Raw genomic sequence first — 24,675 nt, 5'->3', positions numbered from 1 at the left:
ATATTATAGTAAATAATTAAGAAATAAAGCTTGTAACAGAATTAACAGGATCTGTTTAAAAATAAGGTTGTAATTACAAGCTATCCTACTACCAGGATTTATTTCATAGAGCATATGGCTTCTCTAATTAAGAGGAACACTTTTATTTTTCTATCTTTTAATCTTTTAAGCCGAACATAATACTTTAAGTTCTTTTCATGTATTACCCAACTTGTCAAATATGCCTGCTTTTGCATGTAATTTTTTTCTCTGTTCCACCTCCTCTTGTTAGAGGCTGAAATTTAAAAATAAATAATTTAAAAAGACTTTTAAAAAAAATTGCTTTTGAAGTTAAAGCTGGACTTTCAGTTAAAAATATTCCTTTATTCTAAATCTTTTGAGATTATAACTCAGAATGTTGGTTATTCCGTCTGTTTGAACATGCTCTTCTGACCTCTGCCATTTATTTATAATTGCTGTCTCCCATTTTTATTTTTTTTAGGATGCCTTTGTTGTATAATTATTGCTTTGTCAGATACCCTGAACGTAATTGGAATAAAAACATTACAAATTGCTGTTATTGTTGCAATAATGTATAACATGTAATTTGCCCCTTTAGAAAACAGCATTCTGTCTTTTGCTCCATTGCCTACATAGTGAGAAAAATCCTGAATTAATTTAAGTGGACTATCAATCTAGAAGCTACATTTTCTAAGAAAGTAGGGTGAGATTTACTACCTTACTATGCGAAGTGTATCTACTAGAATGCCTAAATCTTGCCAGCTGCTAATCAGCATGAATACTTTGGTTTGTAATTTATGTTGGACATAAAAGAATTCAAGAAGTGTTTTTGTCCTGTAGATTCAACTCTGGACATCAAGAAGATTCTGGTGCTGACATAATGTCTTGTGTCATGAAACAGAAAACGATCTAGCAAATTACAGCAAGCTAAGAAAAGCTAGACATCATGCATTGTTCACTCTTCTTTGCTGCAGTGTTTTCCTGCATTGCACATGGACCAGCATCTGGGCTGAAGGTAAGTCCCAAGATAGATGTAGCAACAGACGTAGCTCTGGAATAAAAACACCTGAAAATATCTCAGAAAAACTGGGTATATATTTTGGTAGCTATTTCTTGAAAGTGATCCCATTACATCCTGAGTAGCTGTCATGAATTTCCTATAGCTCTTGACCATGCAGATGACTGAATGATAAACACTTCAGGAGTGCTTATTCCTTTTGGGAAATGAAGTTAGCTGCTACCCTGCAGTTTTCTTGTCCTTCTTTAAGAAACAATGGGTTGAATAAGTCTTACTTCCCTGGTCCCCAGCCTGCCAGTTTTCCATTAAGGCAGTTTTTAGCACAAAAGTCATCCCACTATCTTCAGTAGGATTTCTCCTGTAAGTACCGTGTACTTTATGTTGGAGATGTGGCTGAATCAGCATCTAATATGCATACAGGCTGGTTAGAATGTTTGGTTTTGTCTTGGATTTACCAGCAGCTGTTTTCTTTCAAATAATGGCATAATTCAGGTTCAACAGAAGGATTTATTTTAAAAAAAGTTTGCCTGTGAATCTCTTGTTTGAATTCTAACATCCTTCTTCTTCTAAGGGAAATACAATAGCAGCAAACAAAAAGCCCCAAACATAAACAGTGGAGAAAAAATAAAGCAAATTTCAGGCTATGTGGGAATTTAAGCAAACCTTACAAAAATATTGATTGTTTTTTGTTTTTTTGTTTTTTTTTTTACTTGTTAAGGGAGGCCTTTTTTAACATAAATTCTTTTTGGTAGCAAGTCCAGCATGTTCTCTTTGTACTTCTTCTGTACACTGGCTTATCAGTACGTCATTCAAATGATCTTAGTCATCTACTGTGAATGGAGAAACTATTTTGTGTCCACTGTGAGAACTGCTTCTGAAGTTTTCTGGTTGTATGTATATGAATATTTATATTTATATAGGTGATATTTTTAAGATTTCTTGGACCATAGGTTCTTTACAAAGAATAATATTCAGATTTAAATCAATTGAAACAATTTTCTTTAAATTTATTATGAAACCTTATCGCTGCCTATAAACTAATGCTTCCACAGAAATGTAGAATTGAGGACACCCAGTTTAGATGAAGATGTTAGAAGCTGTTCATTCATTTATATATGTAGTAATGTAAGCATGTGTGTGCTCCAATGTATGAGCAGGTTATACAAACAGCTAAACTGTCGGTAAAAGCAGGTCTAAGACTGAGCTCTTAGCTACTACTTGCCTTCTCAAATTGGAATCTGAAGATTCATACAAGAGGCCTTCAGCAAGGTCACATGGACTATGAATTTTTTGAATATATTCTTTAGTTATATCCATAAGAAGGGAAGGGGTATTGAACCATATTCTTTCTAACACTTCAGCTGCAGATGTCAGCAACTGAAGATTTAAGCCATTATTATATTGTTCTGAGAGCAAAATGTCATGTATTTTGCATTCAAGTCTTGGATCTGACTGTATTCCTTTTGTATCTACCCAAGCTCTCACTGGGGAAAGAGCTGTAACAAATGCCGTGCATGGAGATTTGTGGAAATGTGTCATAATTGATCAATTATATGTAAAATGTACAGAATTCAACATCTGAATGGTGCTTAGTAAGTCAGAGTGTACTCAGGAATAAGAGATTTCTAAGGAAAGCTTTAGCAAAGGTTACCATTCTCTGCTACTACCCAAAAGTCCCTCCTCAGAGTCATCTACCAAATCCAAATTTGTGAGTAAGCATGAAATAACTTTGCCAAGTTGCTGTCCGCAAATCACATAACAACCTATGCTGTGAAAGGTGGAGGAAAAGAACAGATGGTTATAGCTTGAGCATCTATTCGATTTCAAATATTAATTTGTTTAAAAGGGGATTATGTTGTTTAAATAAAGTAATTTAAAATTAATGTGAGACTCAGGAACTGTCTCACCTGATCCTACTGGAATATTACAGAGGTAAGAATTTTGGGTGTGTGTATAAGTATGTATGTGTGTGTGTGTACGTATGTGTGTTTATATATGTGTGTATATATATATATATATATATATGCAAGCATATCAGCAAAATACCTACTGATATTAGAGTGGCTGAAATAGACGGCTCTCTCTAGCATCTCAGGGTCTCTTGTGTGAACTCCATGAAAAGGAGCCTTTGTTTCCATAGGCAACAGAGCCACTGTGGCACTATGGATCAAACACATCCGGATTTACTTTTATGCCTCTGAGGTAAACAGTTGCCTGCTGCACTACATAAATACTGAAAGGAAAGGTCTCCTGGTAAAAGACCTGACCAGCATGAACTGAGGGTAACAACGGACTGCTGAGAAGAGCCTAGCTCAGGCAGCTCCCTGATAAAGGCACCCTGGGTGAATGCTACATGTGCTGCCATTTTTGCCTTTTCTGTCTTTTGTGTGAATTTCACAGCTTTGACTGATTAGAAAAAGAATAATATGCATATATAAATATATATATATATATATATATGTATATATATATATCTTTCATGTTATCATTTCTGCTTTCCTCCACTTTCACAGAGAATTTTGTTTGTCTTGTCACAGTGATGCTGGCAAAAAAAATTATCAATATTTTTACTTTTCATGGTTTGAGTTGCAGAATTGACTGCAGCATCACACCTCAGCCATCCCAAATGATTGTAGGCAAAGCTAAAAGGAGAGGTTCAGAAGAAAAAGGATATGCTTCCGTTTGAAAGCATATCCTTACAGTTTAATGGTATTGGAATAAATTCAAACAATGTATCATAAAAGAATGACCACGAATAACTACCTCTAAATAAAAAAAAAATTAGTTGTTGTATGATTGTGGTTGTACAAGAAATATGAACCATGAGGCTCACAGAGACTTGTTAGCTATTGACAAGTAATGTTTGATTTTGCTGAATCTGCTTATGCATCTGACTAAAAATATGTCATACTATGCAGTCTATTTTTTTCTTTTTTTGTTTATCTTGTGGATGTTTTTGTCCTCTTGAAGGCAGGCTTTCAGAGGTGCAAAGTGCAGAAGCACTGTATGTTCCGGTGGTTCAAATACTGATCCTAAGTACAAAATTCTTACTCATCATCTAATTTTTTTTTGTTTCCTGATTGATTGATATTTGTTGGTATTCACTATCATGGAACTGAAACCACTTTTAACCCAGAAAAGAATGAGAATATCAGACTTCTGCTTCTCTAGTAAGGAGGCTTTTATAAAACTTATTCGCCTTGCTGCTAAAAATGCTGTGGTTCTTACTTAAGTAGCTTAATGAAAAGTCAGACATTGACCTGTATGCAGAAGTTTGCAAAAGAGTGTCAGCTACAGGAGTTCTCAGAGGCAGGGAAGCTCTCCTGCCAGAAGGCTGCTTCCCTCCTAAGGGTGCTGATTTCTCAGATGCCATCTACTCTTGTAGCATGTAGCTTTGGCACTGTGGTACCACAGGCACTGAAATGGGACTCATCCTGTCTGTTTATCATCCTGGGCCTCCTTTTTCAGTCTATTTCTGCTCATCTAACTTCTCTTCTGGAATGGATGGTGGAAAGTGCCCTTCTGTCTTTGACTTTCTCTGTCAAGAGAGGTTAGACACTGCAATATTTTTATCTCAGCTGTTCTTGTCACAGACAAACTCTTTGGAATTCATATAAATGTACTGTTTCTTTGCTCTAATTAAGGTTATTGAATAAATTAAGTATTAAGAACAAAGTTACGTGTCATTTTAAGGCAGAAAGGTGATAATTATGTCACAAAGAGAAAGCATTTTTTGAGTTCTGTGTCCTAAATCTGTGCCACCTTTCCTGGTTAACATGAAAGCTTTTCAAGGTCAGCAATGCCATACGGGTAATGATGAGCCTCAGGTAGGCTTATATTAAATGTGTCCTCAGTGGTCAGGTTAATCTTTTCATTTATGATTCCGTTCATAAATGAATGCATGTAAAGACATTGCTTGTGTTACAGAAGTAATCTTTGAATCTTTAAAAAATCAAGGCAGTCTATTTTTCTAATAAGAGGCTATAACCCTTTGTATTAAAAGCCATAAAATTCATTACAATAATCTTACTTTGTGTGCTTTATTTATCAAAATGAAAACTCTGGGTACACTGCTTCCAGGTTGTCTAGATGTAAAAAGTGTAGAAGGATAAATAAAAATGGGGCAGCTTATCTGCACTTTTAAATTTAATCCAAAATTACACATTATATCTGACCTAAATAGGTTAAAAAAAAAATAAAATAAAAAACCAGACAGATACAGATTACCAGTGTCTTGAAAGTGGAGATCACTTCAGAAGCTACTGGAGTGAGCCCTGTAGTCCTTATATGATGTTGTGAGCTCAGCCTGCTACTTTCGCATCATTTCAATAAGAAGCTGACTTTCTTTAGCATGAGTAGCATTTGCTGTTATTTTATAGAGATTTTCAAGGGTCAGAGTGCTATTGCTGAGACTATTTTAACTGCTAGGGAGTTTTGTGTTATTTTTTTTTTCTTCTGAAAAATCTTTAACAGGAGTTGGGCTCATTCCTTAGGATTTCTGTATTGTAAGAAGTCACAGATTTCCCTGTCTGTGAAATTGATACACAATAATCTTTTATCTTTCTAAATATTTTTTAGCCTCATTTCTTTACAGAAATAATATTTTTGCATTTGTTTGATCTATGTGTATCTGTCCAAATGTCTTGTCTAATAACTTTTGAACCCACTATGTGACGTCAACCAAGTTGGACAGAAGGGCAGAAGTATCAAAGATAATTGAGTTCTTGGTAGTATTGTAAAAATAAGACCCCATAAGCATTTTGAAAGGGAGGAAAACAGCAGAGAGAGCTCATGTTTTGTGAAAGGTTATAAATTCCCATACCAGAGGAAATGCTCAAATCAGGGCTTAAATAATGAGGTACAAATCCACAGGAAATCAAGCTGCATTTATTTCAGGCTTCATTGTTTCACTTTTGTTTATAATAACATCTTATGGGATTTAGGGATCAAAAAAATTTAATCGCATGTATTTCTCTTTATTTACTCTATTTAGTTTTTGCTGTTCAAGCTCACTGATGAGAGATTTTTTTTTTTTTATTCTTCATTACTTTGTCCACATCTAATCAAGCATCAATTTATGAGAGGTGCAAACGGTATTTGCTCTTTAATTATTTCAGTTCTGTTGTGGCATGCTCTGAAAATACTTCTCCACCTTTTCATGTTTTTGCAACACAAAGACTATCATATGTGAAAACTGATTGAAAAACTCCACAATCAATGTGCTGTGGGTTGATGCTGATTCTGGGTCTTTGTAATAATAGAGCTGGAGAAATCATTCTGAACCATCTTTTGTTTAGTAGGCATTTTGCTCTCTCTGGGTATGTGAAGGGATTTTATATCAGTGCTGTTTAAAAGCAGTGCTAGAGAGAAATTCCCAGACTTGAGTGCTATTTGAACATGCAAGAAAAAGCATTTACCTTTTCTAGTCAAATTCTTCTCCTGCCAAGAACCATCTTTCATGCCTTTTACCCTGCAGGGACAAAGCCCACTCAGTGTTCTTGGACTTGACCTTTACCGGTAAGACCGACCTTTAGGAATCCTTGGTCCAATACTACTTAATATCTTCCTTACTGACCTGAACGATGGGACAGAGCGCATCCTGAGCTGCTTTGCTGAGGACAGGGCTGGGAGAAGTGTTGAATATAGCAGGTGGTTCTGCTGTTATTCAGAGTGTTGACAGAAATCTCAAGATATGCTCAAAAATAGAAAATTCTTAATTCTGTACCTGGGGAAGAGTAATCCTATGAGGTATAAATTTTTGAGGTTTGACCAGCTGGAAATCTGCTCTCAGAGTTTATAAATACTGAAGAGAGGATGCAAAGAGTATGGAGCCAGGCTCTTTTCAGTGATGATCTGTTATAATGGTACAAGTGGGAAAGGGTTGCAAACTTAAATGCAGAGAATTCATTTTAAAGATAGGGATTAAAAAAAAACAACACCACCTTCTTTGCTGTCAGGACAATGAAATATATGAAGAGGTGTCTTAGGTTGTGAAGACTACATCCTTCAAGGTATTCAAAAGCTTATTAGACACAGCCCGAAGTAACCTGCAGTAGCCACTTTATTCTGAGCACGGGGCTGGACTAGATCATCTGCAGAGGTAGACAGACAATCTTGTTTTCAAGTTTATTTGCTGAATTGCTTCGCTTTCGTCAAGAGAATAAGACATGCAGAATATACTAATGGGCAAATGTTTGTTACAGACCTGCGTAACCTTGAGGAAATAAAATAAACAAATAAATAAAGTTCTTTGTGCAGGGCACAAGCTGGTGGTTAAATTACACAAGATATTTTCTGGGGAGGAATTCCTTATGGGTGTGCTCCAATTCTCTTCTTTCAGGTGTGCAATATAAGTTTGCTTTCTACTTGTGCCTATTGACAGACACACAAGTCTTGTCTAAACCCACCATACTGAAATTAAGAGTTTCTGTGAGCCAGTACAGGCTTAACAGTTTTGTGTTTTGATTTGTTTTGTTTTTTTGTTTATTTTTTGAAGTGTTTCTTGTCTTAGAGACCCTTATGAGAGATTTGTCTAATCTTTAGTCCTTGAATATGGTTATCTTTTCAGAAGCAATTTGTAACTCCTGGCATTCCTTTTCTACTGAAAATATGAATGTGAAATCTTACGTTATTTATTGTTTCTTAAGTGAATAAGAGGCAAGAGGCAGCGGCAAGTTAAAGAGCAATTTAATTGTAGATGTTTTCCTCTTTACTCTTTTAATGCTTTCCTAAGGGATGGATAAATACAACAGGCAGCTGAACAGTAAAGGAGCAATTCTGGAGACAGAGACAAGTGGAGACAGAGAAAGTCAGAAGAACTTTGTAACTAAGAGGAGAAAAGTCATTAGGTAAGATGATGCCTAGCAAAGCAGATACTTGAAATTACTTTGTTCAAGGTTGCTAGTGTGACAGAACGTGCTCTTAAAATATAAAATTTTGGTATTAACTGGTAATTGTAGCCTAGGGATTTAATTAGCATTAGGGAGAATTTAAAGCTGTTGTCCCCTTGTTACTGCATGAGCAGAAACATCTAGCCTCCAATATTGCTCTGTGTTTCCCCTGCCAGCTCAAGCTGGAGAATTCTGTGAAGGAAACAAGAGCTGGGTTAAAGAAAAATCAAGATAACAGGAAAATACTTCAGTAGGTAAATATTTCTGTTCGAATGGTATGGTCTCAAGCAAGGCTGTGATGCTGTGGTTAAATTCTTAATAGTATTCACATTTGCTTGAGTTTACCATGAACAGTTAGCACTTTGCTGGATGAGAGTGTGCAGATGTAGAGACTGTTTTTTTTACATGATTCAAACACATTAAAGAAATTACCAGCATGTTTAGAATTAATTAAAATTTTGAATAATTTGCTTACTTGATATTAAAAACTCCCATGTGCTTTTCTAACCAATCCATTGTTTGCTAGTCACTGTAGTAACTTTTTTTCTAGAGTCCCTTACCATGTTGTCCTCAGCAAGATGGATGTAACCTGTTTCCTGTTAATGAATCTTTACAAGGTGTCTATAGCACTTGCACTGTCCACACATCATAACCACAACTGATGACAACCCTATAATCCTGGATTGTACTTATTGTAAATTGTAGTGCATTATAGCAGTGTGAACTGTATCTGTTGACTGAAGATATTCTCCCTGATATGTAGCATAAGAAGTGCCTGACAGGATCTTAGAGAAAGTTATTTTACCACTTCTCTAATCTTCACATTACGAACCAACACAAGACTGCAAGCTCTCTGCTTGCATGCTCACAACTGCAGAAGCATAGAGCATTTTAAAAAGGCATGGATAACAATAATAGTGCTACTATGGTAGAGAGAAAAGTGGGCTTATTCTTCTGTTATTAGCTCTTGTGAGAATACCTTATTTTCTATTAACAGTATGAGCTATGTATGTTGTCAAACAGGGATGATCCTCTCTTTTATACATGTATTACATGTCTTATCTCATAAGGACACAGGCATTTTTGCAAGACACTATGCTATCTTTCTGCAATTCTTGTAATTAGCAAAGAAATTACAAGGAAGATGTAGCTTAGGCATTTGCAAAATCACAGAATAGTCAGGGTTTGAATGGAGGTCCATCTGGAGATCGTCTATTCCATCCCCCTGCCAAGAGATTCCTTACAGTAGGTTACACAGGATTTGCTCTATCAAGTAGCAGTATTTATATTGTTATGTACCTAAATGTTGTTAGTATGAACATAAAAATAAGACTAGTCCATTCCTGGAAGTTAGGTGGGTGAATAGTTTTAAGTATAGTAGAAGATTAGAGTTTTCTCTAAGTGACTGAAGCATATTTATGGAGACACATGCAGAGACACTGCTGGGATGGCTTTAACTCTCTTATCCTTTCCTCCTGCAGAAAATCCTCAGGAAACCTGGATGTTTACAGCCTTAAACTTCATTTGACCAAAAATTGGAATGGCTCATCTATAACCACCTTTCCAATGTTCGAGACTGAAGTCTTTGTGACCTTTGCAAGTTGTATAAGTTCCGTGAGGATTCTTGTCCTTTGAGTCTGATGTGATTTTTCTCCACTATTTTTTCCTCTTTGGCTTTTTCTCACCCTGTCCTCTACTGTTACATAGTTGCACTTGTACTTGCATCTATGTGGCAAACATAAAACAACTGGAGTCCTTATGGACAGTGTGCGTTAAAAACAAGTCCACTTGAGATTTAGTAATGAAAAACATTGTTATTAACGATGTAAATTATAATCTCCCATTGTGTTCCACTGTTACTTGCTGAGATCTCTGTTCACACACTGGAATTGGGTACCTTCCAATCCTATTACTATGGAAATGTCATACTGTTTTAATAGACTGTTCAGGAAGAAGAAATTTTGCTTTTGAATCCAAATCTCCATTCTCCAGTATTCCCAGATGCAAAAATTTACTTCAGTTTCTTGGTACTCCCCTGTCTTCTCTAATTTTTGTCTTTTATGTCTGGAGCATTCTACTGTTTTTGAATGTCAGGTCTTCACTCTTTCTGACAGGATACTTCTTGAGACCCAGACATGACATGGAAGTAATGCAACATGCATCAGATGTGTAATTTCTTTCTTCTGAGTCTTTCTGTATAGTTTGTTTTTCTCCATGCTAGTTAAGTGAACTGTTTTATTATAGAGGGCTAAGTGAACCCATGTAGGTATGTATTCTCTCACACAAACCAGACTACAGAGGGACATCCTCGAGCAGCAAGTTTTGTTGGTGCTAAACAAATAATCTCCATACTCCACAATTTCAATTTCCAAAAATTCTGTCTCTGATTTAACATTGATTGATTGAATGGACTGGTTTATTTGAGGACAGTCTGTATTTTAAATTGGGCTCAATCTGAATCTTTGACCATTGTAAATATAGATTCCCTTCATATTAGAAACACATCAGATTTTTCTATTCCCTGCTGTGCATGCATAGCTTTCATTCTGGGATATAAATAAATGTACGATGAAGGAAAGGCTCTTTCTATTGATGGCCAAGAATATATGCCATTACTTGGAAAAGAATATTATTGCCTTATTTTTTTTCCTCAAACAGTATAATACTTTACCTTACTTCTCCTTGTACTTGGTTTATTTATCTTCAACAGAAATTCTCTGTCCTGAGGGATTATGGAACTCTAACTTGACTTTCTTTTCCTTTCTTTTAATGTCACTGTTTCATCTCTCTGTAAGGAGGAATAAAGCTCTCAAAGACTTTTTCAAGATTAACAGCATTTTTAATACACCACATAACTTCTCTTTTTTAAAGTCACTATTATATTCACAAAAAAACTGAAGCAAAAATGGATGCTTTTTTTTTCCTATTTTCTGTCCAAACAAACTGAATTTTCCATACAGGTTCGTATGATATTTCACTCATATAATTTCTGGGTCAGCTTCTGGTAAGTTTATGAACAAGAGTTTTGGAAGCAAGAGAAACATCAATTTCAGGTAAAAGTTGGAACATTTCTTACAAGTGTAAGATAAACATATCTAGCAAAAAATAATTCCTAAAAAGTAAAAATTTCAACTTATGGCTCATTTTGAAAAGTCCTGGTAGTTCAAAGATAATATGCCCTAAAAAATAGAGGAAATAGGCATTATTGTCTCTCTCTTTTTTTTTTTTTTTTTTTTTTTTTTTTTTTTTTTTTTTTTTTTTTCTAAAAATGAAGAAACCAAGACACAGAGGTCATCAAGAATGTCAATGCTTAGAGCTCCTGACCAGTTATGGATCCACCAGAACGCTGTGGAATACAGTGTTTGCTGCCCATGGGGGAAAAAAGCTAACCTAACATCAATGACTGATGTGGGAATTCATAGCAGGGCTGGAGAAAAACTGGGATAGACTGGGATTTAATCTGTCTTGTTTCCAGCTCATTTTCTGGATATAAATGTTACTGGTAAGGACTATAGAAATGCAGTAGGTATGGATCTGTTTCAATGTGGAGCTCTGTGCTTTGGAGATGATTCCTCATTGTTTACTTGTAACTAATCTTCCCTAAATGCTAAGTTTAAGATAGAAATTAGTTTGATGAAGTGAGTTGCTTGGTCGTGCCATACTGTTTTATGGAATAGTTAATGAGGAATTACATATATTTAAATTGAAATTACATCCATGAAGACCTCCTTCTAAATTTAGAGTGTGTTGGAGTATAGCTTAAAGTCCCACCCAAATAATACTACTACTATGGCCCATTTAGGTATAACATGTGCCCCTGATTTGAATTGGTGTAGTTTGGGCTGATCATAGAATCACAGAATTGCTCGGGTTGGAAAAGACCTTAAAGATCATTGAATCCAACCACAACCTAACCATACTGCCCTAACTAACAACCCACCACTAAATCATGTCCATGAGCACCACATCTAAAAAGTCACAGCTGGCTTCCCAATTTTGATGCACATTTTGCTGCTGAGAAAGAGTCCAATCCTATTCGGTCAATTACTGGGTTTAGACGGATAGCAAAATGTGAGAGTCTGGGTTCAACTGTATTAAATTCAATAAGTTTCTGAAACCATTCACATCAGTAAGACTGAGGAGATGTTTGTGATGATATACATATTTAATATGAGAGCTAAGAACACAAGTACTCTGGCTTTACCTGTGAAAAGATTACAATTAATTGCTCATAAGCTTTCTGTTCAAATGCAATCTCATTGACACTAAATTTTGGATCTAAGCTTCTGATTAAGGTCACCAACGCCCATTTAAGCCCATCTTAAACCTGCGAGGCACTGTATATACAGACCTATACAGACCTATTCACCTACCAGATACTTACAGATAAGCATGTGCTTATAAGTGTTAAGGAAATTGACTTCAAAAGTAAATATAGAACCTTCCTTTTGATTTAGTTCTTATAACATCTAGAACGTTTCTTAAAATGAAGAAAAATGGCAGGAAATAATTCCCCTATCTTAACTTCTGTTTTTCTTGGTAAAACATTGTTATTTGTGGTGTTTATATAATTATATTCCAGTGTAATTCAAGTATGTAATGACATTTCTCCAATGAAAGCATTTAAATAACTCAGGAAATTGCTTTACTGTTCTGTTTCCTGACTTAAAACCCATTTTGTCATGTTTGTTTTATTGTTCAATCTGTCTGAGCTCATCTAGTTATATTCTACCCTATACAAAGCAAAATAAAATATTTACTAGCTGATCATCTCATGTATGTATCAATACAAATATGCATGCTATATTAAGATTGTTCTTATATATATTTTATTATTTTCATCCTTTACTCATTTTAATTTTGTATTAAAACAAACAAACAAAACCTTACAGTACACCAGAGTGTGTCTGGAAATGGAAATGGAGCAATCTCATGGGTCTTGAATAATAATTCTATAGGTTATAAAACAGGAATTAAACACTGAGAAAAATCATTTTTTTTTCTTGATGTATTATCAATCAAACAAGCAATACAGTAATTTTTCTTTCCTTTAAGTATGTATTCAAGCTACTTTTCAGCTGTAGAGCTCAAGAAGACTATTTTGTTTTCTTCAATGCAGTGAAATAATTTGGTACAGAGGTGATATTTTCCAGCAAAAGAAGGGCAAAATTTACCAGACTCACTGCAGAACTGGATCCTCTTTTACCATAAAGACACTTCTGTAAGTTGAATGATAGGTTAATCTGTCTCATTTTTATCCAGACCTTATTTAATGTAGTGGATAAGATTGAAGTGCAAGCTGAATAGCACAGGTGTAGCTTGGGTTTTTAATCTGCTTGACTCGAGTTATTCTAGTAACTGAATGGGGCTACTAATAATACAGTTCCCAAAATAAAATAGGAAACGTAAGTACTGCAATGCTTTTATTCAGCTTTGAATAAATCAGTGGAGCATAAAATATACTGAAACAGATTAAATTTGATTCCGGCAGAAACCAAAGTATAAAAAGCTATAGTAGAGATGGAGAGAAACCACAACAGGGTGGAGAGGGAGGGGGGCTGTGAGGTGGGCCCCCTGGGAATTTGGCCTGAATAAACAGCTCAGTGACAGCTCTGCTCCTGGCTGTCATGCCAAAATAGAGGCCAATGAGATTATGGTGCTTTTTTTTTTCTGTGCTGACCTGCTCTGGAAGAGGAAGAAGCCAAATAGCCTGAAATAATTGGTAGTATATAAGAGCTTTTTAATTTGAGACTATAAATTTGTAAATTCATGAATGCTTTTTTATTATTATTATTATTTTTTATTTATTTTATTTTTTACAGAGCAATCTGCTCCGTTAAAGAATGCAAAACTTCATCCTGTGTTATACTGATAGCTTTGATAATTCTGCTACTTTTCAGATATTACATGAGCTAAAGAGTCACGGTCTGTCTCCTCGGGTTGCCAAGAGGTCACAGGAGAGTCTTGCCCCAGCATACTGCCTGGAGGAGCATGGGCCCCACCTATGGGCTGAGGTCAGCTACTCACACCCCAGCAGGAGGGACCAGAGCAAGAGCAGGAAGGGGAGGAGAGAGAAAAGCATTGTGGTGGTATGGATAATTGTGGGAAGTAATTCAGAGGAGCACTGAGCTTTAGAAAAGCCTTTCCTTTCCAGAGAGGAAAACTGGGTAAGTTTGTGGACAACATTAAACTGGGAGGAGCTGTTGACCTTTCAGGGGTGGAGAGGCCTTACAAATTAGACAGGGTGGAGTGCTGGGCAATCGCCAATATCATAATGTTTAACAAAACCAAGTGTTGAAATCTGCATATGGGATGGGGTAGCTCTGGATATAAGTACAGACAGACTGGGGACTGAGAGTATGCAGAGCAGCCCTGTGGAAAGAGATGTGGGGGTTCTGGCTGATGGCATATTAGACATGAGCCAGCAGTGTGCCCCAGTGACCAAAGGGTGGATTGTACCCTGGTGAGCACCAAGCCCAGCACTGCTGCCTGGTTAGGAGAGGGGCTGTGCTACTGTGCTCTGCAGGCTCAGCTTGAGCATTGGGTGTAGTTGGGGGCACTATAATGTAGGAAGGATGTAATGCTATTAGAAAGCCTCTAAAGGAGGGTAACAAAGGTGGGGAGGGTCTGGAGGGCAAGGTGTAGCCCTGCATGGAGGCAGGAGATGAATTCAGTGATGCTCCTGGGACCCTTCTAACTAGGGATATTCTATGAAGTGCATGTTTAAATAAAAATACATGCATAAATGTTTCATAGGAGTCCTAGTATTGCTGCCTTTTTTTTTGCCAGCAATTGCTGGTAGAAAGGTAATGGCTGAACTGTCTTATTCACTTGATATTTGGATGATAATGTTCATTAAATACAGTGTATTGGTACTTTGTTTAGCAGTGTTAAAGTTTAAAAATAGTTTTTAATTTACCTCTTAATCCTATTCTTCATATTTGAGGAATGAAAATTCTACCAGTATTATGGACTTGGCAGGTATTTATTACAACAGTCTTCAGAACTAATTTCCATATAGATGTGTTCTCAAAGACTGCATTACTTGGAGGAAAAAAAAAAAAGTTAGGGTGATGAGATCAAGATTAGATCTCATACAAATGAAACTGCATGCAAAACCCTAGTGGAATAGCTTTACCTATTCAGGGCTAACCCCCAGTCTGTACCTGGTACAAAAGGTATTTGTAGATGTAGATTTGTGTGTGTTATCTCTGATCCTGTGAGGAGTTCAAGCGTAAGATATGTGAGGCTGCGTCTCACATTTACACCAGTCTAAACATTCTCAGTTTGTTAGCTGTAGAAGCTGGGAGTCTTCCAAAGCACATGTAGCTCATGTCTACGTAATTACATGCGAAATGATGAGATGATAGTGAAAAGTTGTGCTTTTTGGTTTTTTGTTTGTTTGTTTGTTTGTTTCTTTAAAGAATTTTGGAAGCTATCTATCTATTTAATAAGGATCAATCAAAGACTGTATAAGATGGCTTGTAGTCCATCACTCAGACATAGCAATTGGAGCCAGAATGGGCTCAGGTGGTTCCCCTGTGCGGATCAGTTGTATAGTATTACATTGTTGTTAATGTATCCATAACTTGCATTCTTATATTAAGCACAGGTGCTGACTTTCTCCCTCTATCCCCTAATGAAACATTTCTTAGCAGAATTTAAACTACATCATCTTTTTTGTTGTTGTTGTTTTGAAATTGCAAGCATGCATTAATATAAGGTTAATGAAAACCCTATAGTGAAATTAACCCCTCCTGACTTCCTTGAATTCTAGATCATAAGTAGACTTACTTGCAATTACAAGTGCCTTACAGAATTAAATTCTTTCTATTGCTAAAAAAATAACATACAGAAATCCTACAAAAGTATCTCAGTAGATAATTCTAGAGACTAAAATATGTTTAGGAAGCCATAGATCTTATTAGAGTTACTCTTGCCTGATAAAATAGCACAGCTTGATTACTACAAAAGCCTAAGGGCAGCAGTGGTGACTGCGTCTCCTGCTTAGCACCTAAGGTGGAGAAGCTTGGAGAAGAGAACGCTCTGGGAAAACCTCACTGTAGTCTTTCAGTACCTGAGTGGAGCTTATAAACAGGAGGGAGGTGAACTTCTTAAATGGTCTGATAGTAATAAGACAAGGGGGTAACTTGAAACTAAAATACAGGAGACTTAGGTTAGATGTTAGGAAGGTATTTTTTACTCAGTGGGTAATGAGGCACTGGCACACATTACAGTACTGGAGGCCCCATCCCTGGAGGTGTTCAAGGCTGTGTTGGATGGGGCCATGGGAAACCTGTTCTAGTAGTTGGCAACCCTGATCATAGCAGGGGGGTTGTTACTAGATGATCCTTAAGATGTGTCTTCCAAGTCATTCTATGATTTTCAGGAGACTTCAGTGATCCTTCATATAAAAGTATCTAAATGTGTATGTGTGAGTACATAAGATTTTATAAACAGTGAGCAGACTGCAATAAAACAATTGTTGGATAGGCTCTCATAACTACTGCTTCTCTCAGGATAAATTACCATGACCTTTGTTTGGATTTTTGAAATAGCATGGTCATGCGTGCAGTTGTTTTTGGCTTTTTATATAATATGAGAAATATAAAATGCAATTATAATATTACAATTACTTACGTTTTCTTTTTGACATGCAAAATTGGGCTGACCTGCAATCTCCACTTGCAGTTTGAGGTCCTTTAAAGGTGTGAGCATTGTCTGGCATTTAATTACTCTTTTTCATATATATATGTGGCTGGATTTCACTGTATCTGAGGTAGTTTCAGACCTCAAAATTATCAGATACTAAACCAGTAGTTCTAGGTTATTATGTACGTTTGTGGATTAAAATGCTCCTATAATTGTAGAAATAGTGCTCTACTGCTGTTTAGGGTATTGATTCTTAAGCTATCTTTATAACTTCTGCCAACCCAGCTTCTTTGCTATTTTACCATTTTGATGTGTGGATAACTAACAGTTAATTTATCAAAACTGTAATCAGTGTCACATTCTAAAAGAATGAGATTATTTCATTTCAATTTACTTGCTTTCATTTTGTGGGGTTTTCACTATTGATTCTGAACAGCTGAATCCTATTTTCTGAATAATGATAATCTTGCAAGAAAATCTAATATAAGAGAACAACATCAAACTGACAGGATGATTGAATGGTTAATATATGCTCTCTTCTCTTGAATGTGCAGTATCTTTATGATATGATGGCCTGCACTTTGACCCACATCTTCCTTTTTAGTTAACCTCCATCATCTATTTAATAGAGCTTCGCATGTTTGTCATATGAATTAGTAATTAATGTCATTCTATTCCTCATGTTAATATGTTCATCAAAAATGACATAGAAGGAAGGGCACTTAGATCTACAGAGAATTAATTAGCATGGAATTTTCAGTATATCATCTAGTGCTAATTAACAGTTAAACCATCTTCTGGTGCATGACCTGCTGATTTAAATACAGCATTCTGTTACAGCGGCCCTGGGGAAAATGCCTTGAAAGGGTACTCTCTCAAAACCAGAACTCTCTACATTTGGTTCTCTCTGTTTCATTGTACCTTAATGTTAGATCTTCCTGCAACACAAAACTCCATTTATTAAAGCAATAAGCAAGTGATAAGCAAGCATCAATTCTGATATCAGAAAATATAATGATAGACTTAAGGATGCCAGAGTGATTTGCTGTCTTATGGAGCTGGCACAATTCTGTTGCTAAAGGAGGGCTGGAACATCTCTGATAAATCTCTGTAGCTGCAGTGACTTCAGTGAAGCTTTAGTACCTTTTTTAAACATGTAAAATTCTACCTTGAGGAATTGTAATATTGGCTGCCTTAGCCATTCAGGAAGTCATCTTCTGGAGTGTTTTCTTTCTCCAGATATTTGCAGTGTTTATGCTTATATTTCTTGTGAAAATAACTGAAACAAAGATCACATTTTAACAATCCAGCTTAATAGTTCTGCTCATATTTTGCTATTCTTGCTTTTTCAAGTCGTAAGTGATCCTTTAAATTTTTTATTTCATCAGTATAAAAATATCTAAAACTCTATTTTATTGAGCACTTCCATCACTTTGAATACCTTTATTATGCTGCTTTTGAGGTCTTTTTTTCTATGAAATTCAATTCCCTTGACCTCAGAAGAGTGTTCATTCCTGGTATCCTCTGCTTTATATTATTACAGGATTTACACTAGTGTGCCATCAAAACTGTTGCTGTGAAGTGGTGAGATTTAGCACTATGAAATTGAACTCTTCCTTAGTGATAGAAAGCAAATGACCTTAGTTCTTCAACTAGTGGGTGACTGATTAGGAGACAAAACCAAGTGAGAAGTAAGCTTCTAATGCTGATGGCTTTTTAGTTTGTTTTTTAATAATTCCAAAATGAAGTGATAAAGGTGAAAGGTGCTGTAAACTGAAAACAGTGTCTGGAAAATAAGAGATGAGTTTCTATAGTGAGGACTTTTAATAACCAAAAGAGCAATCTCCTATATTGTCCCTAATACTAAGCAGATTCTCTTAGCTGTACGTGACAAATATATACATGTTTTAGAGACTGTCTCAGAGGCTTGCAATGACATTTCTTCCTAGAACAAGAGCAGACTGTAAATCTGTTTTTTCCCATCACAAAGTCTTTTTACCAACCAATTATAAGTAACTGCTAAGGTGGTAAACAACTTAGTGAGCTTTTTGGATCAAAATCTCTTTGTTGCATATTTTTGCATTGCCCACCTAAGACTTATTCACTGTATTTTATTATTCAGATTTCCTAAAGATCTCTATAGATTGATCAACAATTTAGTACTGATATCTGACGGAGAGTTGAAACTGCACTGATCCATCCAATCCAAACTTATGTGTTTTTATAGAACTCAGACGATGTGGGATAGATGAGTGGATGGTGAAGTGGATTGAGAACTGGCTGACTGGCAGACCTCAGCAGGTGGTTATCAGCAGCACAGAGTCTGTTTGGAGGCATTTAGTGGTGTTCCTGAGGGATCGGTGCTGGGTCTTGTTCAACATCTTCATCAGTGACCTAGATGAAAGGATAGAGTGCACCCTCACCAGGTTTTCTGATGATACAAAGCTGGGAGGATTAGCTGATGCACCAGAAGGCTGTGCTACCATTCCTCATGACCTGGACAGACTGGAGAGTTGGGCAGGGAGGAACCAGATGAGGTTTAACAAGTGCAAGTGTAGAGTCTTGCACTTGGGGAGGAATAGCTGTATGCAGTGGTACAGGTTAAGTGACGAGCTGCTGGAGAGGAGCTGATAAATATCTGAAGTGAGATGGGAGGCAACTTTATGAGGCCAGGCTCTTGGTGGTGTGTAATGATTGGAAAAGGAGTAATGGCCGAAAACTTGAACTTAGGAGGTTCTGTACTAATGTGTGGAAGAACTTCTTTGTGGTAAGGATGACAGAATGCTATAACAGGCTGCTCAGAGAGATTGTGGAGTCTCTTTTTATGGAGATATTCAAGACCTGGCTAGACACCTACCTGTGTGAAATATTGTAGCGTAACTTGCTTTAGCAGGATGATAGGACTTGATGGCCACTTGGGGTCCCTTCCAGCCTCTCTGATTCTGGGATTCTATTATAAGATCCCTCTTTCTTCCTCACTGTGTTGTTCTGAGAGCTGTTTAAGGTAAATTTTTGGGACTGTGGTTTTTTGTTTTGCTTTATTTTCTTCTCAAGGAATTCAGTATACCATGTTTTCAGACATGGCAAATGAACTGAATAGATTTATTTTCTCTTCAGTCATTAAATTTGTCGGGCTTTGGACAGTCTGGTGTTCCGTGATCTACTTTCTTTTTGGATATATATTTAAATATATAACCTTAAAAAATACATTCAAACTTTAATATTTAAAAAAAAAAAAAAAAAAAAAAAGTGGGAAAAAAAAAAAGTGGGAAAAAAGAATTCCCAGTTGTATTTTTATTGTGTTTCTTCTGAAATTTGAGTTGTACTGGTCTTAAATCTTGTTTTTTTTTCTGTCTGATTCTTTGTATCCTAACTAGTGAAAAGACATCAGAAGATTGAGAAAAACCATTCCAGCACTGGCAAACTTTTTAAAAGTTAGGTGCATATCACCACATGTAATGATTGAGACCAGCTATAATTTATGTACAGTTAAAATATGCTCAAATAATGTATGTTGTTCCTTAGTATAGAATAAGCTTTCGTTGCTAGACCTTAGTGGGTTGCTGAATTATTTTCTTAGTATGAAAAATATCTAAAAATATGTTGGCTCAGAGATTACAAAAATGGTTCTTCTGTTGTGTTTCCAAATGTTCTCCTCTGCAACAATTTCTTGTAAGCACTTTTATCCTACAAAATAAGCAGTCACTCTTTGCCTGGCGCTTGGAGCCTATTATGAACCCTCTCTTTGCAAGATCTTGAGTTCCTGCTGTCAGCAACTGTTTCGATTCCGAGTTTCTAGGTCACATTAAAATACTATAATACTAGCCTCTATTCATCTTTCCTACTTTAACTGTCTCCTTTTATGGGTTCACATTGAAAACTGTTACTGCTTGTACAAGTAAGTGGCCCAAATACAGACCTTCTGGAAGCATGTAAGCCATAATTTGCTAAATGATGAAAAAGGAGCATAAAGGAAGATTGGTCCAATATGCTCTCTTTTTACCAAGAAGTATTGAGGAAAAGAAGAATGCTGCAATTAAGTTTTCTTTGATGGCTGTCTAATGATCTAGAAATCTAGAGAAGTACTGCTTGCTACAGTTTTGGATACTGATTTATGCATTTTTATGTTCACTGTGTTAACTGGAGGCAGGAGGAATTCTCTCGGTCTAAATAGGAATACATTAAGTTATTTGAATAGATTTCCCTCTGCTTCTTATGAAGTGTTTCTGCTTCTTTTCTAACTAGATGCCTATAGCCAAACAATATCTTTCTGAAAGAACAGGATTTTGTACATTATGTATGGATTTCTAAAGAGTCAAAAAATTGAAAGTAGATTGCTATGAAATGCTACTGTTACAATGCAGCTGGAAAAATTGGCCAAGCTCCTAGTCTAATAAAAACCTGGAAATGTGATTAATTACATAGTGAATATGATTCCTATCTTTATTTATGGTGCTATGAAAGTAATTTATGGTATTACAAAAAGATGAGGCAAATTCTGTAGAACAAGAGCAAACAAGAAGTATTGTTTACTGATGTATATTGAAAACCGCCATCATTAGCTTACCTGGATAATAAAATCTAGGCTTTTAGGAGAGACAGCTATGAATTTTCTTACTGTAATCAGAAAGAATATTCTCTGGGTCAGAAGGTGCAATCTTCAGATTGTTAATTAAGGGCACTGAAGTTAGCCTGTCTTCTGAAGCTTACTCAGGTGAACAGAGTGAACAAAGTAGTTGGGGCAACCTGTGCTGAGAATATTCCACAGGACGGCTGTGACAAGCCCTGCCACAGACAGGTTCCTAATGAGCTTACTTACTAAACTAGGTCTGTAGATGTCATTCTGGAGTGCCTTCGGATAATGTTCTTTCCCAGAAATGTGTGGAGGTATTTTTTTTCTGTCATTGAGAACATTACTTCAGCATCTGATTGAAAAGTGTGAAACTACTAATCTTGTCTAGAAGTATGCACCTTTTAGATTTAGTTGTGGTATTTCTGGTTTAAATAAGGATTGCTGTGAGAGAAAGCATCTACAGTGAAGAAACTTCCAAGTAGGTTGCTCCAAAAGTAATGCCACCTATTTATTTCCACTAAAACTAAATGGTAACTACAACACGTACAACACAATAACATTTGATAGACAAAATTATCAGCTACACAACACTGTTTTTCAGAAGTTGCCATCACTAGCTATGCCTTTTTACCCATGATGGACAGTAGCCTGCATGTTGTGTTCATAACTATCTGCACCATCTGGCTGTTGAAATATAGATGGGAAAGTTCAGCTCCTACTGCCATACCACCAGCACCCACATCTGACGTTGTCAGCCAACATAAGAAAATAAGTGACTTTACTTTCAAAGCAGCCCTCAAATTTCTGTTCTGTTTCCCCCAGACCAGGAAGCCATAATCTCTGTTGAAAACAGATCACATTTCAGTCCAACGCAATTCAAATGATAGCTACAAGCCCTGTAAAAAGTTTGTCAACTCTGCTTACAGATATTCAAGGAAACACTGGAGTCCAGCAGTATTTATTGGAAGTGAAGTTCACTGTACTCCTCACTGAACAACTCTTGATAAGTTGCTAATTCTACCAAACTCTTTCACTGACTAATAGAAGAAAACTTAATTAACAAGTGCAGTGCATAGTAAGACTTCAAAATAACAAGAAAAGAAAGTAAGACCTTTTCTGGACTATCATGTTTTTATTTGTTATGTTTGTATTTGTCCAGGAATGGCATATCTTCAACTATATGACACGATTCTGTTTCTGCTTTAAGTACTCTTATACTTGAAGATTATTTTTCAGATCTTGATTTACCACAAGCAGATTTTGGGTATCCTCTGGAGTCCATCTGGGTACTGGCAGAGAGAAAACAGAGCAGAAGCATTAGGATAATTGCCCACCCTGAGGGCAATACCAGTGTTAAGAAGGCAGTGAGTAAGCGGGCACTGTATTTTACTGTCCCTTTCGTGTTCTCAACTGTCATTCATAGGGCTCCTGGCTAAAAACAGGAGGTTATGACTTGCTTGTGAGGACCTCCAAAAAGACTATATTAGCCTAGAAGTGTCTATTACGAGCTCATGTTAGATTAGAGGGTTTCTGGGTTGAGCGATGTGCTTCACTGCTGTAGGATAAGCAGGAACAGTGTTTGAGGATTAACTTTGGATTATTTTGTTATGTGATGTTTAGACCAGTGTAGTGGACAGTCAATGCGTTTAACACCTATTGATGAACTACTGTTTTTTGTGGTGTAGTAAAACTGTTATCACCAGTTCTGCTTTGGTACTTCTATACTTGGAGTTAACTCCAACTAAAGATAGTCAAAACTGCATCAGTGTTTGTAGGCACAGAATTGGGAATTTGTGGTTGGGATGCTGATACAACAGTGGCTGAATGTGGTAAATTGGAAAAAGCAGCTCTTTTTCCAGAAAACCTTGAGATCAGAATTGGTAACACAAATAATGTCACAGTGAAAGCTCATTGTTTTGCACAGGCTCTTAGGAGACTGGCAATTTGGCAGTATTCATTCCTGTTTTTCTACAGTGAGATGGGCCAGCTCTGGTTCATGGTTCACTGATAGCCTATGGTGGTCCATCTGTTACAAAAGAGATTAAGGAGAGATTAATCTTCAGGCAACTATGCTTTGCTAGTTGTTTCAGAGACTTGCAGAACTTTTGGATATGATCCTTTTCATCTTGCCAATTAAAATAAAGATATCAAGCACCTGACTTCCTTTACTTTAATGTTCTTTTTCTGGTACCCTTTTGCAGGAAACTTGATCTCTAGTGTCCTGAGATTGAAAGAGAGGAATAAAGACTGCAGAGGCTAGCCTTGCATTTCAAAATGATGTGGGAAAGTTGAACGAGTTTCTAAGAGGGAGATAGAGGGCTCAGGGCTCATAAGTGGAATCTTCTGTAGTCTAGCTCAAGTAGCAAATATTATAATTTCATAGACATAACCAAGTGTAATAGAATTCATTACATCTTTTCTGCTTAGAAATGTCCTACTTTGATGCATAACACATTTAGTATGGTCACGTGCAGAAACGTGCTGGGTTTTGGCTGAGAGGTTGAAAAGCACTAGCCATGAAAATATGGACTTTTCTAAGAAGTGGCCCAAATATGAAGTACTCTAGGGTATTCTGCCAACTCCTTGGGGTGTTTACAGTGATTGGCAATGAAGTCAATAAATTATTGCATCTTCCAGTTGTGTTGTTTAAACATGTACTCCAATCAGGAGAGATATTGACTGCTTTTCATATCTCAAAATTGAGATTCAAATCCAGAACTTTTTTTATTAACTTTGCTGTTAGGGAATTAGGTGCTTTGCCCGGGACCTCAGTAATGCTTTCTTTAGTCTTGAAAATTCTTAAATAAAAGAGAATTTCATACAGATTTTTTTTTCTGAGCTTTTGCAGTCTAATAAAATGGTACTGCAAAAAAAATTATGCTGGAAACTAAATGATAGGAAAGAAATGGAGCAAGAGGCAATGAGCAAAAAAGGCAGTGAGGGGAAAAAAACATCGTAGACAGTATTCTGTAATCTCTTTGTGGCAAGGAAGGATTCCTGATATATCTTAGTGCTAAACAGCATGTCAGTGAGCCTAATGAATGCCTGATATTTGCATGTCATAATACTGAATTTTTTTCCCAGAAGTAGTAGTAAGAAGTAGAGACAATAAGAGGAGGAATGTTGAAGGGAAGTACGGAAAGTGCAGCACAAATCTTTTTGAAGAGATGGTCTAAATCCTGATTAAGATGGTTAAAATTGCTTGAAAGCTGTGGCTTTGTATATGAGGATTGTAGCTTTGTTACAACAGTGGTCATAAATTGGGGTACAATAGAGCTGGAGTGGAGAAGGTTGGAATCTCAGCATTTTCTTGTAAGATTTGTTGCATGTTACTCCCATCACGGCTTTATTACAAGCTGGGCTGAGTTATGGCCTTAGGAAACTTTCAAGTGCTGGACACCAGAAGAATGTTTAGGAGTTACAAGCAATAATTACTTAAATTATTTTACATGCATTTTTCAAGGACAAATTTGTCTTAAAACATTGTTATTTTTCTACGTTCTGAGCTCATCTAGGTATACTTCTAAATAGGAAGTAACAGT

The sequence above is a fragment of the Excalfactoria chinensis genome, chromosome 8, assembly GCF_039878825.1.
Source record: "Excalfactoria chinensis isolate bCotChi1 chromosome 8, bCotChi1.hap2, whole genome shotgun sequence".
In the NCBI taxonomy this organism is placed as follows: domain Eukaryota; kingdom Metazoa; phylum Chordata; class Aves; order Galliformes; family Phasianidae; genus Excalfactoria; species Excalfactoria chinensis.
This window is presented reverse-complemented; position numbering follows the sequence as displayed.